The 13,071-nt window shown below is 45.9% G+C and overlaps 1 non-coding gene across 1 annotated transcript; it reads left to right on the top strand.

Annotated features, from left to right (window-relative positions):
* The first annotated feature begins 9,373 nt into the window (after positions 1–9,373).
* Positions 9,374–9,446, top strand: TRNAK-CUU (transfer RNA lysine (anticodon CUU)). Its single transcript has one exon. It is a non-coding gene; the product is annotated as a tRNA-Lys (tRNA).
* Positions 9,447–13,071: the final 3,625 nt, after the last annotated feature.

Here is a 13,071-nt window from a genome sequence, read left to right as displayed (position 1 = left end):
TTTCAGGTGCCTCCTCGGGCCGTTTGGTCCAGGGGGTGGGGCAGGGGCTGTGACAGCGGGGATGTCGTGTCGGAGGTTGCGTTTTGGCAGAAGGACTGCCGCAGGGATGTCCTTCCCTGTTGGCCCCTCTGGGGGTAGGGGGGCAGTGGTATGTTTGTAACTCCACTGGTGGAGAGAACTATCAGGGAGCGCCCTCCTCCCCCTGCCGCACACCCTCAAATGTCTTACCCAATATGTGTTCTGAGTAGAGCCCTCAGCCGGGTTCTCTGGAGTTACCAAGAAGTGGGAGGCGGCGACCAGCTGTCAGGAGATGAGCCACCACCCAGTTGAGGATGTGCTGCAGCAAAGTGATGGAGGGTAACGAAGGGAAGACCGGGGCTTTGAATTGGTGTTCCTTGGTGACATTGGGGTGGAGGTTGTTTGTCATGTGGGGAGGCTGGCTGCTAGCTTCCCCGGCCCCTACCCTGTGTGTGTGAGCAATACCCCCCTCCTCCCTTGTGACGGAGACCATCGGTAATACTCCCACACCTTTATAAACAGCTTCCGCAGGTGCCCTGGTTGAGAGATTTTTCTGGAGAGAGCTTGTTCAACGAGTTGCCTGACGATTTTCCAAATCCATCTCTTTGTTTGAAGTCACTGGAGCAATATTTCAGGGTCACAGCTCGTTTTTTCCAAAATTCCCTTATAAAAATCATCGAACGACAGTGAGAGATTTTTATGGCAAACCTTTGTATACCCCGCCCGAGATTCTACCATGAACACTTTACTGTACCTACTCCTCACACATCCCCCCATCCCTCTCCCGGTCTGTCCTTTCGTATCACCTTTCAGAATAAATGCCAGACATCACTACAGTTCCCCCTAAATGCATATTAGAATTTAGCGTTTGTTTATACTCACTAAGGTTACAAGCTGAAAGGGACTTTGCAGATGTGCTTATGCTCCGGACCCGAGGTGGGAGGTTATCATGGATTACATAGGTGGGTCAGTAGAATCACAGAGTCTTGAGGAGTCAGGGGAAAGACATCTGAAGATGCCTTGCCTGCTGGCTCTGAGGATGGAAGAAGGGACTAGAAGCCAAGGACTGTGGTGGTCTCTAGAAGCTGGAAAACACAAGGAGACCTTTCTCCCCTGGGGTCTCTGGAAGGAACCAGCCTGGCTAATAGCACTTTGGTGTTAGCCCGATGAGACCCATTTGGGACTTATGACCTCCAGAACTATTAAGATGATAAATGTGTGTCGTATTTTTTTTTTTTTTTTAACATGTATTCATCTTTGAGAGACAGACAGAGCATGAGCGGGGAAGGGGACAGAGAGAGGGAGACACAGAATCTGAAGCAGGCTCCAGGCTTTGAGCTGTCAGCACAGAGCCTGACGTAGGGCTTGAACCCATGAATGCAAGATCATGACCTGAGCTGAAGTCAAATGCTTAACCGACTGAGCCACCCAGGCACCCCCAAATGTGTGTCATTTTAAGTCACCAACTTTGTGGTAATCTGTTACAGCAACAATACGAAATTCAAATGGGCCCTTTCTTAGTTTAATTTTATTTTTAATTTTTTTTTAAAGATTTTTAATTTAAAAAAATTTTTTAAATGTTTACTTATTTTTGAGAGAGAAAGACAGAGAGAGAGACAGAATGTGCATGGGGGAGGGGCAGAAAGAGAGGGAGACACAGAATCAAAGCAGGCTCCAGGCTCCGAGCTGTCAGCACAGAGCCCGATGTGGGGCTCCAACTCACAGACCACAAGATCATGACCTGAGCCGAAATTGGATGCTTAACCGACTGAGCCACCCAGGCACCCCTTAAAGATTTTTATTTTTAAGTAATCTTTACATCCATCATGGGACTTGAACTCACAGCCCCAAGGTCAAGAGTCACATGTGCTACCAACTGAGCCAGCCAGGTGCCCTTCTCTTAGTTTTAATGTATAACAGAACAGAATAATAAAAAGTCAGGATTCAAAAAACAAATCTCTAGGGTCCTACCACCCTAACAAATCACGCTTAAATTTTTTTCTCCTTCCCTTTTAGTATTTCCCTGGGCACTTAGAATTTTTAGTTCTAATCACAGCCTAGTACAAATTTTGCATTCTGGTTTTTTTCCCCTCCACGTAATGTTTTATTAAGAGGATTTGTCCATGTTGCCATACGGTCTTTATAACTATTTTGAAGAGGGGCTGTAAGTAAGATCAAATGAATGTACTTAATTTAACTACCTTGCTAAAGGATATTTATTTTTTAGAAAGTCAAGTCATGACTCAAGTACAAAACAAACACGTTAAAGATTTTATTTAACTTGTTCATTAATGAGAGAACTAGTAAGATGTTTTAATTGGTTCAAAGGAGAATCCAAAGAGGAAATAAAAATATAATAAGCCCAGTAGGACTGCTGAAATGAATTTGCTTAGTAGACACAAAACTGGCAAAATCGGCCAATATCCACACAGTAATAATTTACATTTAGGACTTTAGAGTGTACAATTTGTATCTGTGTGGACAAGAGTCATCTACATTATCTGTTTCCCTCAATTTACATCATTATAAAGTCTTAAAGAGCGTGTGGACTACGTTGAACACCCCATTAAGTGCAGACGGGTTAGGGGGGACCTGTTTCAAAGTCTTGCCACAGTGTTTCCTGACACCCTGTTCTTGGATACTTGGGGTAGTTCCAATTTTTTGCTGTTATTAAAACAAAAAGCCAGTATGTCTTTGAACGTGTTCATTTTTTTTCTTTCCTAAATAACCTTGATTCTATAGGATAACATACTAGAAGGGAGATCAGAGGGTCAAAAGAGATTTTGATTCTCAGTTCCCGTTACCAAGTTGTATAAGCCTTTTTCCCACACATGGAAAACAAACCCCACCCGTGTCCCACAGCAGAAAATATCACTTCCATCAGCTCCTAAAAAAAACCTCAAACTTTCTTTTCCAGATGCCCTCCCAGCCACTCACTTTTCCCTCATGTTCACTGGTGAGAATGAAATCTGGAGAATTGGCTGATTTGGACCAGTTGAGGACTCTCATCCCTTTGCTGGGGAAGGGCTCAGCCGCGCCCCCCCCCCCCCGCCCCCGCCCAAGCCCAGAGCCCCTGAGGTCAACACTCTGTTAGTAAGGAAGCAGGGGGTATCCTTTGGGCCCAGCCAGAGCTTGTTTGGGCTGCTACTGGCCGTATTTTCATTGTTTTCCTTCTTGTTTTATTTTTGAGAAGCGTGGCGTTTCTATCCACGGCGCTAGGATTCAGGAAGACTTTCTAGTTCTGCCTCTGCGGATTGCTAAGGCTTAGACACCGGATCGCCCTGTTTCTGAGGTTTTCCATTTGCTGAATGCACTTGGGGTGAAGACCACGGGGTGATGGGTCAAAATGAGGAGATGCATTTTAAGATCACTTTCAACTCTACAATTGTAATGATTTTAAGTTTGCTGATCATGTAAGGAACTTTCTGCAGGAAAGCAGCCACCCCCCCCCACCCTCCCAATAACCATGATGACAGCTTGATTACAAAAAACCATTCTGTCGACCCCCACTTGTTCTAGGAAGTTGCTGGCCACAGAAAACCCTCCGCCCTTTCCTCTTTTGAAATGTCCCCCAACTGCTCGCGGGCCCGCCTTGCAGCCAACCGAGGATGGCCAAATGTACTGGAAGACCAGCGAGTCTCCCTTCACCCCACTAATCCTACCCTTGCAGATCAGTTTTCAAGGAGACAGTATTTCCTTCTTAGTAAAACGTACTCCCTGACACCGTTGAGCCCCCGCCGAAACAAGGGTGGGGGCAGAAGGGCCCTCTCCGCAAGTTTATGTGTAAATCAGCTTTGTTAATACTGTCTTGGACCCAGATTTATCTTTGACACGTGTGGGATGTGTGTCTGTAAGAATAATTCCCTTACCGCGTGCCTACTCCCTGGATATATGTGGGTTCACTTTGATTACGGTGTTGGACTACCGTGGCTTCTTAGAAATCACCAAGAAGCCATGGTTTTGGGGTTTTCACTCAACTCTCTAATTAAATTCGGTGACTTAGTGAGGGACAGCTGACACCAAAATGGATTAAAATAAAAATGCCAAGGGCAGCGCTCTCCTGGCTTCCGCCCAGAGTGTGTCTGATGAGTTCCATGCATGCGTAGGGCAGACTGATGACGGACCCATCAGAGGCTGGGCTTGCAGCAGCTGTCCGGCAGGGCACACAGGGAAAAACAGCTGTCCGCTTTATTAGGAAGGTAGAAATGTTTGCCAGTGGGTTTGTGGAATGGGTACACTATTGGGTCTGTGTGATAATTACCACTGTAGTTTTGCCTATTTTAAAATTAATTCATCCATTTCTCAAGGCAGCACATGCCCAAGATTTAGGGATATAAATTCAGCTAACCACAGAATAGATTTATGGTATGCCAGCCCTGTGATTAATGTTTTTCTAGGTGCCCGGAGTAAACACAGGCTAGGACAGAGAAGGGCACTGCTGGCGAGGACCTTACATGCTAGTGGAGAGCCCAAAACGTGAATAAATAAATAATGTCAGATATCCAAAGTGTGAAGTAGCTCACTGAGGCTTGGAGTGATGAGTTAGGGGTGCTGGGAAGGTAGGAAGGACCAGTAAGTGTAAGGGGCGGAGTTGGGCAGGAACCAGGTCAGGCAGGGCATTAAATGTGACAGGTATCATGAGTATGATGGGTGTTGTTGGTGGATTTCAGCAGGGGAGTGATGCCTCTGTTTTTAAAAGATGTCTCTGGAAAGTGGAAGAAAGACTGAAGGCTGTTGTCATGGTAGGTAGTCTCCAAAGATGGCCCCCAGTGATTCCTCCATTCGCCTGGAGTCTGGGCTGGCCTCATGGCTGCTTTGACCTATAGAAGACAGTAGAAGAGATGTTCTGAGACTTCGAAGCCCAGGCGTTAAGAGAACTGCCAGCTTCCACTCCCTTCCTCTTGGAACACTAGCTCTTGGGCCCAGTCTACACAGAGAGGCCACATGGTAGAGAATTGAGGCCTACAGCCCAGAGTCCAGATGAGAACCCAGCCAACCGCCAGCACCAACCGCCAGCCAGGCTGAGTGAGCCACTTGGACCTTCTGCCCACAGATGCCCATGGCCCCAGCAACATCGCATGACTAGAAGAACCACCTCCCTCAGCTCAGGAAAACCTAAGAATTGCAAGATTTAATAAATTGGTCTTGAAGTAGCTTATTTCCTAGCAGTGGATAACTGAAATGGGGGCAAGGGTGGAAACAGCACACCAGTGAGCCAGCTGTTGGAGTCGTTTAGGCCAGAGATGATGGAGACTGCTAGAATGAAGACAGTAAGTAGTTAGATTCAGGACACATTTTATCAGTGTAACCTTCAGGCTGGACTGTGAGAGAAGTCAGTAGAAAAGCAGTGTGGCTCCTTGCCTGGCTCTCCTAACTCCGGACAGCTCCCTAGAGACAACTATTTAAAACTCTTAGCTCTCTCTTTGACAATGAGGGCCATATTGCACCAACTGCTTATATTGGTTCGGGGAAGGTTGTTTTGTTTTGTTTTGTTTTAATTTTTTTATTTATTTTTGAGACAGAGACAGAGTGTGAGCAGGGGAGGGGCAGAGAGAGAGGGAGACACAGAATCCGAAGCAGGCTCCAGGCTCTGAGCTGCCAGCACAGAGCCCGACGCTGGGCTCGAACCCACGGACTGTGAGATCATGACCTGAGCTGAAGTCGGATGCCCAACCGGCTGAGCCACCCAAGCGCCCCTGTTTTGTTTTGTTTTTGAGAAAGAAAATAAGATCAAGTCTTTGAATTGAAAGAATCTTCTTTAAAAAAAAAAGACATCAACACAAAGGAAATTGAAAAAAGATTTTTTAAACGTTTATTTTTGAGAGAGACAAAGCAGAAGCGGGAGAGGGGCAGAGAGAGAGGGGGAGACACAGAATTCAAAGCAGGCTCCAGGCTGTCAGCACAGAGCCCAATGCAAGGCTCGAACCCATGAACTGTGAGATCATGACCTGAGCCAAAGTCGGATGCTTAACCGACTGAACCACCCAGGGACCCCGAAGGAAATTATTAACAGATGTGACCACCTCGAAATGCAATAAAAAAACAAAATTTCTCTACCCTGAAACACACCATAAACAAAAGATAAGCCATAATGAAGAGAAAATATTTGCAAAATATAAAAAAATCTCCTGCCCTAAATACATAATAATATGCAAACAAGTATAATAAAACACATAAAGTAAATATATAAAATAAAGAATATATAAACAATTCTAAAGAAAAAGGCAATAGAAACACCATGAACTTGCTCCAAGAATTTCACATCACACTGCTGTGTCTTGATGCCTCACTCTGAGATATTTTCTCATGTGGCCTCATCCTCCAGTAGATGTGCCCAGCTTTTGCAGCATGGTGGTCTCAGTTCCATTGTGGTCTCTAATCCAGAAGATGAGAGGAGGTCACTTCAAGGCCACTCGAAGAAGATCACTTTAACCTGGAAATGTGTCCTTTAGTCTGGAAGTTTTTCTTGCATTCTTTCTTGGAGAGCTAAATTTTCCACAAATGTATTTTCTCCCAAAACATATTAAAAGGGTGGCATTTCTCTGTCTCTCTCAAAAATAAAATAAACATTAAAAAATTAAAAATATTGCCAACCTTGCACTGGTAGAAAACAAAACTTGGCTCTGTATTCCTGTATCAAAACCACTTAGCCCTTCATTTGTGAGAATATAGAGTATGTGAAGATAGCAGTCAGAGAAATCATGAATCCACTTTGTGCATGTAACTAGCCAGGAGAGAATCTGTAAGGTCAGGTCACACACACCCCCCCACACACACACACCATAGCCAGCGTGTCACTTGCCATCACAAAGTGAATCAGCCACCTGGAGTACCAAATGTCTTCTACCGAGGATATGAGTGCATGGATTGGACAGAAGACATGAGAGTGTGGATAAGAGCATTGGTGAGGTACCCAACTCATCACAAGCCACCAGGAATTCAACACGGAGGGATGGCATTAGTTAGGCATCCCTGTGATCTGGTAGTTATTCTTGCATAAAATGGAGAGCACGTTCATACTCCTATTACTAATTCAGAGGACACAGACAGCAATGTAAGATCGAAGTTAGAACCCCCTAAACTCTGCCAAGCGAATGACTGTTTTCATGTACTTTGGTCTGAGCACGTGATTAGTAAGTACACGACAGATCGATGCAGGCAGATCCAGAAGAGACCATCCTTTTATTCTGAAATCGTATCCTACCCATGCCTTGAAGTAAGTACTAAGTGACGGATCTCGTCTTCCCTTGGATCAAAGAGAAGGAGCTCTGAGAGCAGAAAACACGGCAGGAGCTACTGGGGTCCGTTGGCTCTTGGGATTTGCCAGGTAAGGGCAGAACATGGCGACAGCCCAAACAAAAGCATACAAAAATATAATGGACTTCTACTTAGCAATGAAAAAGAATGAACTGCCGTTACACCTGGTGATAAGGATGAATCTCACAGACACACTGAACTAAAGAAGGCACCCTCTGCCCCTCTCTCTCTCTCTCAAAACTAAATACACATTAAAAAAAAATGTAGGGGCTCCTGGGTGGCTAAGTTGGTTAAGCATTCGACTCTTGGTTTCGGCTCAGGTCATGATCTCAAGGTTTCGTGGGTTTGAGCCCTGCATCGGGCTCTCCGTGGGCAGTGTGGAGACTGCTTGGGATTCTCTCTCCCTCTCTCTCTCTGCCCCGTCCCCACTCGTGCTGCCTCTGTCTCTCTCAAATAAATAAATAAACTTAAATAAATACATAAGGGGGGGGCACCTGGGTGGCTCAGTCGGTGAAGCATCCAGCTTCAGCTCAGGTCATAGTCTCGTGGTTCGTGGGTTCCAGCCCCGTGTCGGGCTCTGTGCTGACAGCTCAAAGCCTGGAGCCTGCTTCAGATTCTGTGTCTTCCTCTCTCTCTGCCCCTCACCCTCTTGCGCTCTGTCTCGCTCTCTCTCAAAAATAAACACTAAAAAAAATTTGTTTAAGGCAGACTTTTATCAAAGAATACGTTCTTTGATAGTTCGATTTTATCTGAAGCCCTGGAAAAGATAAGTGTAATCCATAGTGACATAGATCAGTAGTTGTCTGAGGCCTGGGATGGGGGAATTGATCGGGAAGGGGCACAAGGGAACCTTTTGGGGAGATGGGAATGTTCTATATTTTGACTGTGGTTACATGGGCACACACCTTTGTTAAAACTCATGGAAATGCACACTTCAAATGGAGACATTTTATTGCATGTAAATTATACTTCAAAAAGTTGACTTAAAAGAAATATACAGGGCTTCCATTTCCAGACAAGATGAGTCAGTCGATTCCACCCTGTTGCTTCCACTTAAAACCCAAAACTTGACAATATATAGAAAGCAACTACCAGACTCCTTTGACGGTGGAAAAAAGGTGAACTGGCGAGACAACTTGGGTCTCAAGGGATGACTTAGCTGGGAGTCCTCATGGGCTTTACTGCTTCCTAGATCCCAGCCTGAGCACCAGAGAAGGTGAAACCGAAGACCATTACCAAGCACAAAGTCCCAACGAAAGCCCGCCTTCCGGAGTCAAAGGGCTGGGAGGGACAGCAATGAGAGACATTCCTTTTGACAATGTTTGCCTTTCTCCAGGTGAACACCATGAAATAAGCCACAGCCCTCCCTCTCCCAGCAGGCTTTGGGGAGACAGACTGGTGTGGGGCTTGTCCACCACCCCTGCTGTGCACTACCGGGTAGGTAGTCCTCTCTCTCCTTACCGGTGACGACTGTGATGTGGAGGTCCATCAGTCAGCCCCATTCTGCACAAATGTGATCAGCGAGGATCCCCTGCCCTCCTTCCCCGTCCCCAAAGGAGTGTTGTGACTGAAGGGTGGAACCCTGTTGCTATCCTTGCTTAGCACTAAGCAAAGCCAACAAAGAGGCAGTATCCACCCCCACACAGCTAGATTGTGTGGGGCGGGTTTCAGAGAAGAGGGAGCTGTAGGAAGAGATTCTTTGAATTTGCGTCTGAGGTCCAGGGCATACCCACAAGTGAAACCCCCCCCCCGGAATTAGCAGCAAAAAGCTTTGAGAACTGAATTACGATGTGGAATACTGTACAGTTCCAGATCGGCCTCTGGGTAGCACACAGCAGGACAGACCAAAATAGTGCCGATTCGAAACTACATTGGTATTACATTGACATTCAAGCTCACAGACCACAAGAGTGAGCCGTGGTGTTCATTCTGAACTTGAACAAGTTGAATGCGTACTAAAATAGATTCAAAAGGGAACCAGTGGGAACATAATACCCAAAAAGTCCAGGATAAAATAAAATATTATGCATCATACCAAAAGCCAGAAAAAGGCTGAACTGGAATGAGAAAGGGCAGTCAACAGATGCTAACATCAGGGGCCTGGCTAGCTCAGTCGGTAGAGCATGTGACTCTTGATCTCAGGGTCGTGAGTTCGAGCCCCATGTTGGGCGTAGAGCCTGTTTAATGAGAGCAAAAACCAAAAACCAGATGCTGACATCAAGATGACAGAAGTTGGGGTTATCTGACGAGGATTTTAAAGTAGCTATCCCCAAAAAAGGAGAAGAAGAAAGGGAGAAAAAGAAAAGCTTCAGCAAGCAACCATGAGCATTCCAGAAACAGGAAAATAGAAAATTTCAGCAAAGAAAAAGAAGATATAAAGAAAAACCAGATGAAAATTGTAAAACTAAAAAATACAGTAACAGGACCAACAAACTTACTGATGGACACTGTGAGCCATTGGAGATGACAGAGGAAAGAAGCAGTGACCTTGAAGATAGATCACTAAAACTTTTACAACTTGAGCAAAGAAACCACAAATGAACAAAATGAACAGAACTTCAGGGGCCTGTGGGAAAATACCAACATCCGTGTATGTCACTGGAATCCCACAAGGAGAAGAGAAGGAGTGCGGTGTAGAAAATAGACTAAAATAATAGCTGAAAGCTTCCCACTTTGGGCAAAAGACATAAACCTACGGGTTTAAGAAGCTGCGTGAATCCCAAACCAGGAAGTCATAAAAATCCTAAAATAGTGTGCACTAACAGCCAAATAGAGTCATAGAGACAGAGTTTCCAAGGTTGGGGGACGAAGGAAAACAGAGATATTTGGTCAAATGTTACAAACTTCCAGTTACAAGATGAGTAAGTTTGGGGGATCTAACCTACAGCATAGTGACTATCGTTAACAATATACTGTATTGTGTACTTGAAAGCTGCTAAGAGAGTAGATCTTAAATGTTCTTTGCTAGCCAGAAAAAAAAAAAAAAGTAATTATGCAAAACGATGGAGATGTTTACTAACCCTATTGTTGGTAATCATTTTGCAACATATAAGTATGTCAAATCATCACGCTGTACGCCTTAAGGTTACACATTGTTACATGTCAATTATATCTCAGCAAAGCTGGACAAAAGAATGAGGTGAAAAGTAAAAAGGTAAAAAAACCTAGAACAGAGTATCTAGGAACTGTGGGACATTTACAGAAGGTGTAACATACACAAAACAGGAAAACTAGAAGAGAAAGCAGAAGACTGTAATGGCTTACGTTTTCCAAAATTAGTGATAGATACCAGACCACAAATGCCGAAAGCTCAGAAAGTACCGAGCAGGGGCACCTGGGTGGCTCGTCGGTTAAGCGTCAGACTTCGGCTTGGGTCATGATCTCCCAGTTCGTGGGTTCGAGCCCCGCGTTGGGCTCTGTACTGACAGCTCAGAGCCTGGAGCCTGCTTCGAATTCTGTGTCACCCCCTCTCTCTGCCCCTCCCCCACTCACACTCTGTCTCTTGCTCTCAAAAAATAAATAAAACATTTAAAAAATTAAAAAAAAAAAGAAAGTACCAAAAATCTACACCTAAGCATAGCATATTCAAATTTCAGGAAAAGAAGGGTGTGTGGCTGGCTCAGTCAGAAAAGCATGCAATTCTTGGGGTGCCTGGGTGGCTCAGTCGGTTAAGCGTCCAACTTCAGCTCAGGTCACGATCTCGCGGTATGTGAGTTCGAGCCCCGCGTCGGGCTCTGGGCTGACTGCTCAGAGCCTGGAGCCTGTTTCAGATTCAGTGTGTCTCCCTCTCTCTGACCCTCCCCCATTCATGCTCTGTCTCTCTCTGTCTCAAAAATAAATAAAAACGTTAAAAAAAAATAAAAAAAAAATAAAAAAGAAAAGCATGCAATTCTTGATCTCAAGGTCATGAGTTTGAGCCCCACATTGGGTGTGGAGACTCAGAAAAGTAAACGTTGAACAAAGTAAAGAAAAGTCAAATTGCAGGAAAACAAAGAGAATATCTTGAAAGAAGCCAAAGTGGGGGGGGGAAACGCACCTTACCTATTGAGGAACAAGGATGAGAATTACATTAGACTTCTCATCAGAAACCACGCAAGCAAGAAGAGAGTGGAATGAAATATTTAAAGTGTTGAAAGAAAAACACCAGTCTAGGAGCACCTGGGTGGCTCAGTGGGTTAAGCGTCCAAACCTTGACTTTGGCTCAGGTCATGATCTCAGTTTGAGAGATGGAGCCCTGAGTCGGGCTCTGCGCTGACAGCCCGGAGCCTGCTTGGGATTCTTTCTCGCCCTGTCTTTCTGTTCCTGCCCTGCTCGTAGAGGATCTCTCTCTCTCTCTCTCTCAAAAAAAAAACTAAAAAAAAAAAAAAAAAAAAAGTAAAAACTTCAACTTTGTGAAAGAATGAATGTTCTTCATTCTTTCTTCATTCTGGTTCTTCATTCACCAGAAACAGCCAAAATGTTCCTCGATTGGTGAGTGGGTCAACAAACTTTGTTACAGGCAGACAATGGAGTATTATTCCCCAATAAAAAGAAACGAGCTATCCAGCCGCACAAAGACCTGGAGAACCCTTCAATGCCTCGTGAGCTTGGGGAAACAGAGATCTAGGTCATTGGAGGGCTGGAAACAGAGGTCCTGAAGCCTCAGGAACCAGGGGATTCAACTTCAGTAAACATTCCTTTTGAGGAACTGCCTACATCGTGATGTCCATTCTCCTGGAACGAATCCTGAGTACAAAAGACTTTCCGGCACAGCAAGAACTCGGCCTTTTTCCTCTGCTCTGGAAGGATCCTACCTACTCAGAGACAGTAGCAACTGGGAGGCCCCACCGAGAACCCTAAGGAAAGGGCGAAGGGGGGCCAACACCTGCTGTGCCTGCTCTTCCCCTGGGGCCACCTTGCTTCCCCGAGATCTACCCTTAGCTGAATCTGTAGGAAAGTAGGGTGTACGTTTGAGTCAGTGTGCTGTTCCGGGGGATCCGGCGTTCCCACAGCCCTGCGGCGGCGGGTTGGAGAGCCATCAGCGTGAAACTGGGAAGGAAGCAGAGGTTCCGGACAGGGAGTGACGCTGCTTTCCAACCAAGCTCTGCTGTAGCACAGCCCATCAGAAAGGAGACGTCTGAGTGACAGGCTTGAAAGATGTCACTTGGGGCCCCAGCCGGGGCTGTGGGGCCTCTGCAGCAGCTGGACATTAGGAAGGCATTTCTTAGAGGCTGGACACGGGGTGGCCACAGTGGCAAACACGAGGTAAGTCCAATGGCGGGGGTCACTGGGAGTTGGGGGCGTCCAGAGTGCTGGAGTTGTGCCTCTTCATGCGAGGGGCCCCTATGGAGCATTCAAGGCCTAAGGAAAGCTAGGCAGCCATAGCAGCAGGCGAGGGGTGTTTGACTTCTAAACAGGGGCCCATGGTTGGGGCCAGCCATGCGTTTGTCACGTGCTTCTGCCCCTGGGCCTGACGTCTCTATCCTCCGGGCTGAGTAAGGCTGGGCGAAGGATGTCCCATCGCATCTGAAGCCCAGAGAAGGTACAACTTCCCTAAGATACACAGCATGTTATAACTGAGTTAGGCCTAGGACTCAGAAGGCATGGCTCCCTGTTCCAGGCTGCCTCCCTCCTTCCCTCCCTCATTCAACCCTTCCTGGGGATGCCCACTGGCTAAATCATTATACGACAGCTTGTCCTATGATACACACTGGGTTCCACACGGAAGTTAGTCCAGAAACCTTGTTCTACGCCTGGCTCCCAACACAGCCAGACTCCATGACAGGCATTTGCTTCCTTTTTTTGGTAAAAAGGAAG

The sequence above is a fragment of the Panthera uncia genome (assembly GCF_023721935.1).
Source record: "Panthera uncia isolate 11264 chromosome A3 unlocalized genomic scaffold, Puncia_PCG_1.0 HiC_scaffold_11, whole genome shotgun sequence".
Lineage (NCBI taxonomy): Eukaryota > Metazoa > Chordata > Mammalia > Carnivora > Felidae > Panthera > Panthera uncia.
This window is presented reverse-complemented; position numbering and strand designations above follow the sequence as displayed.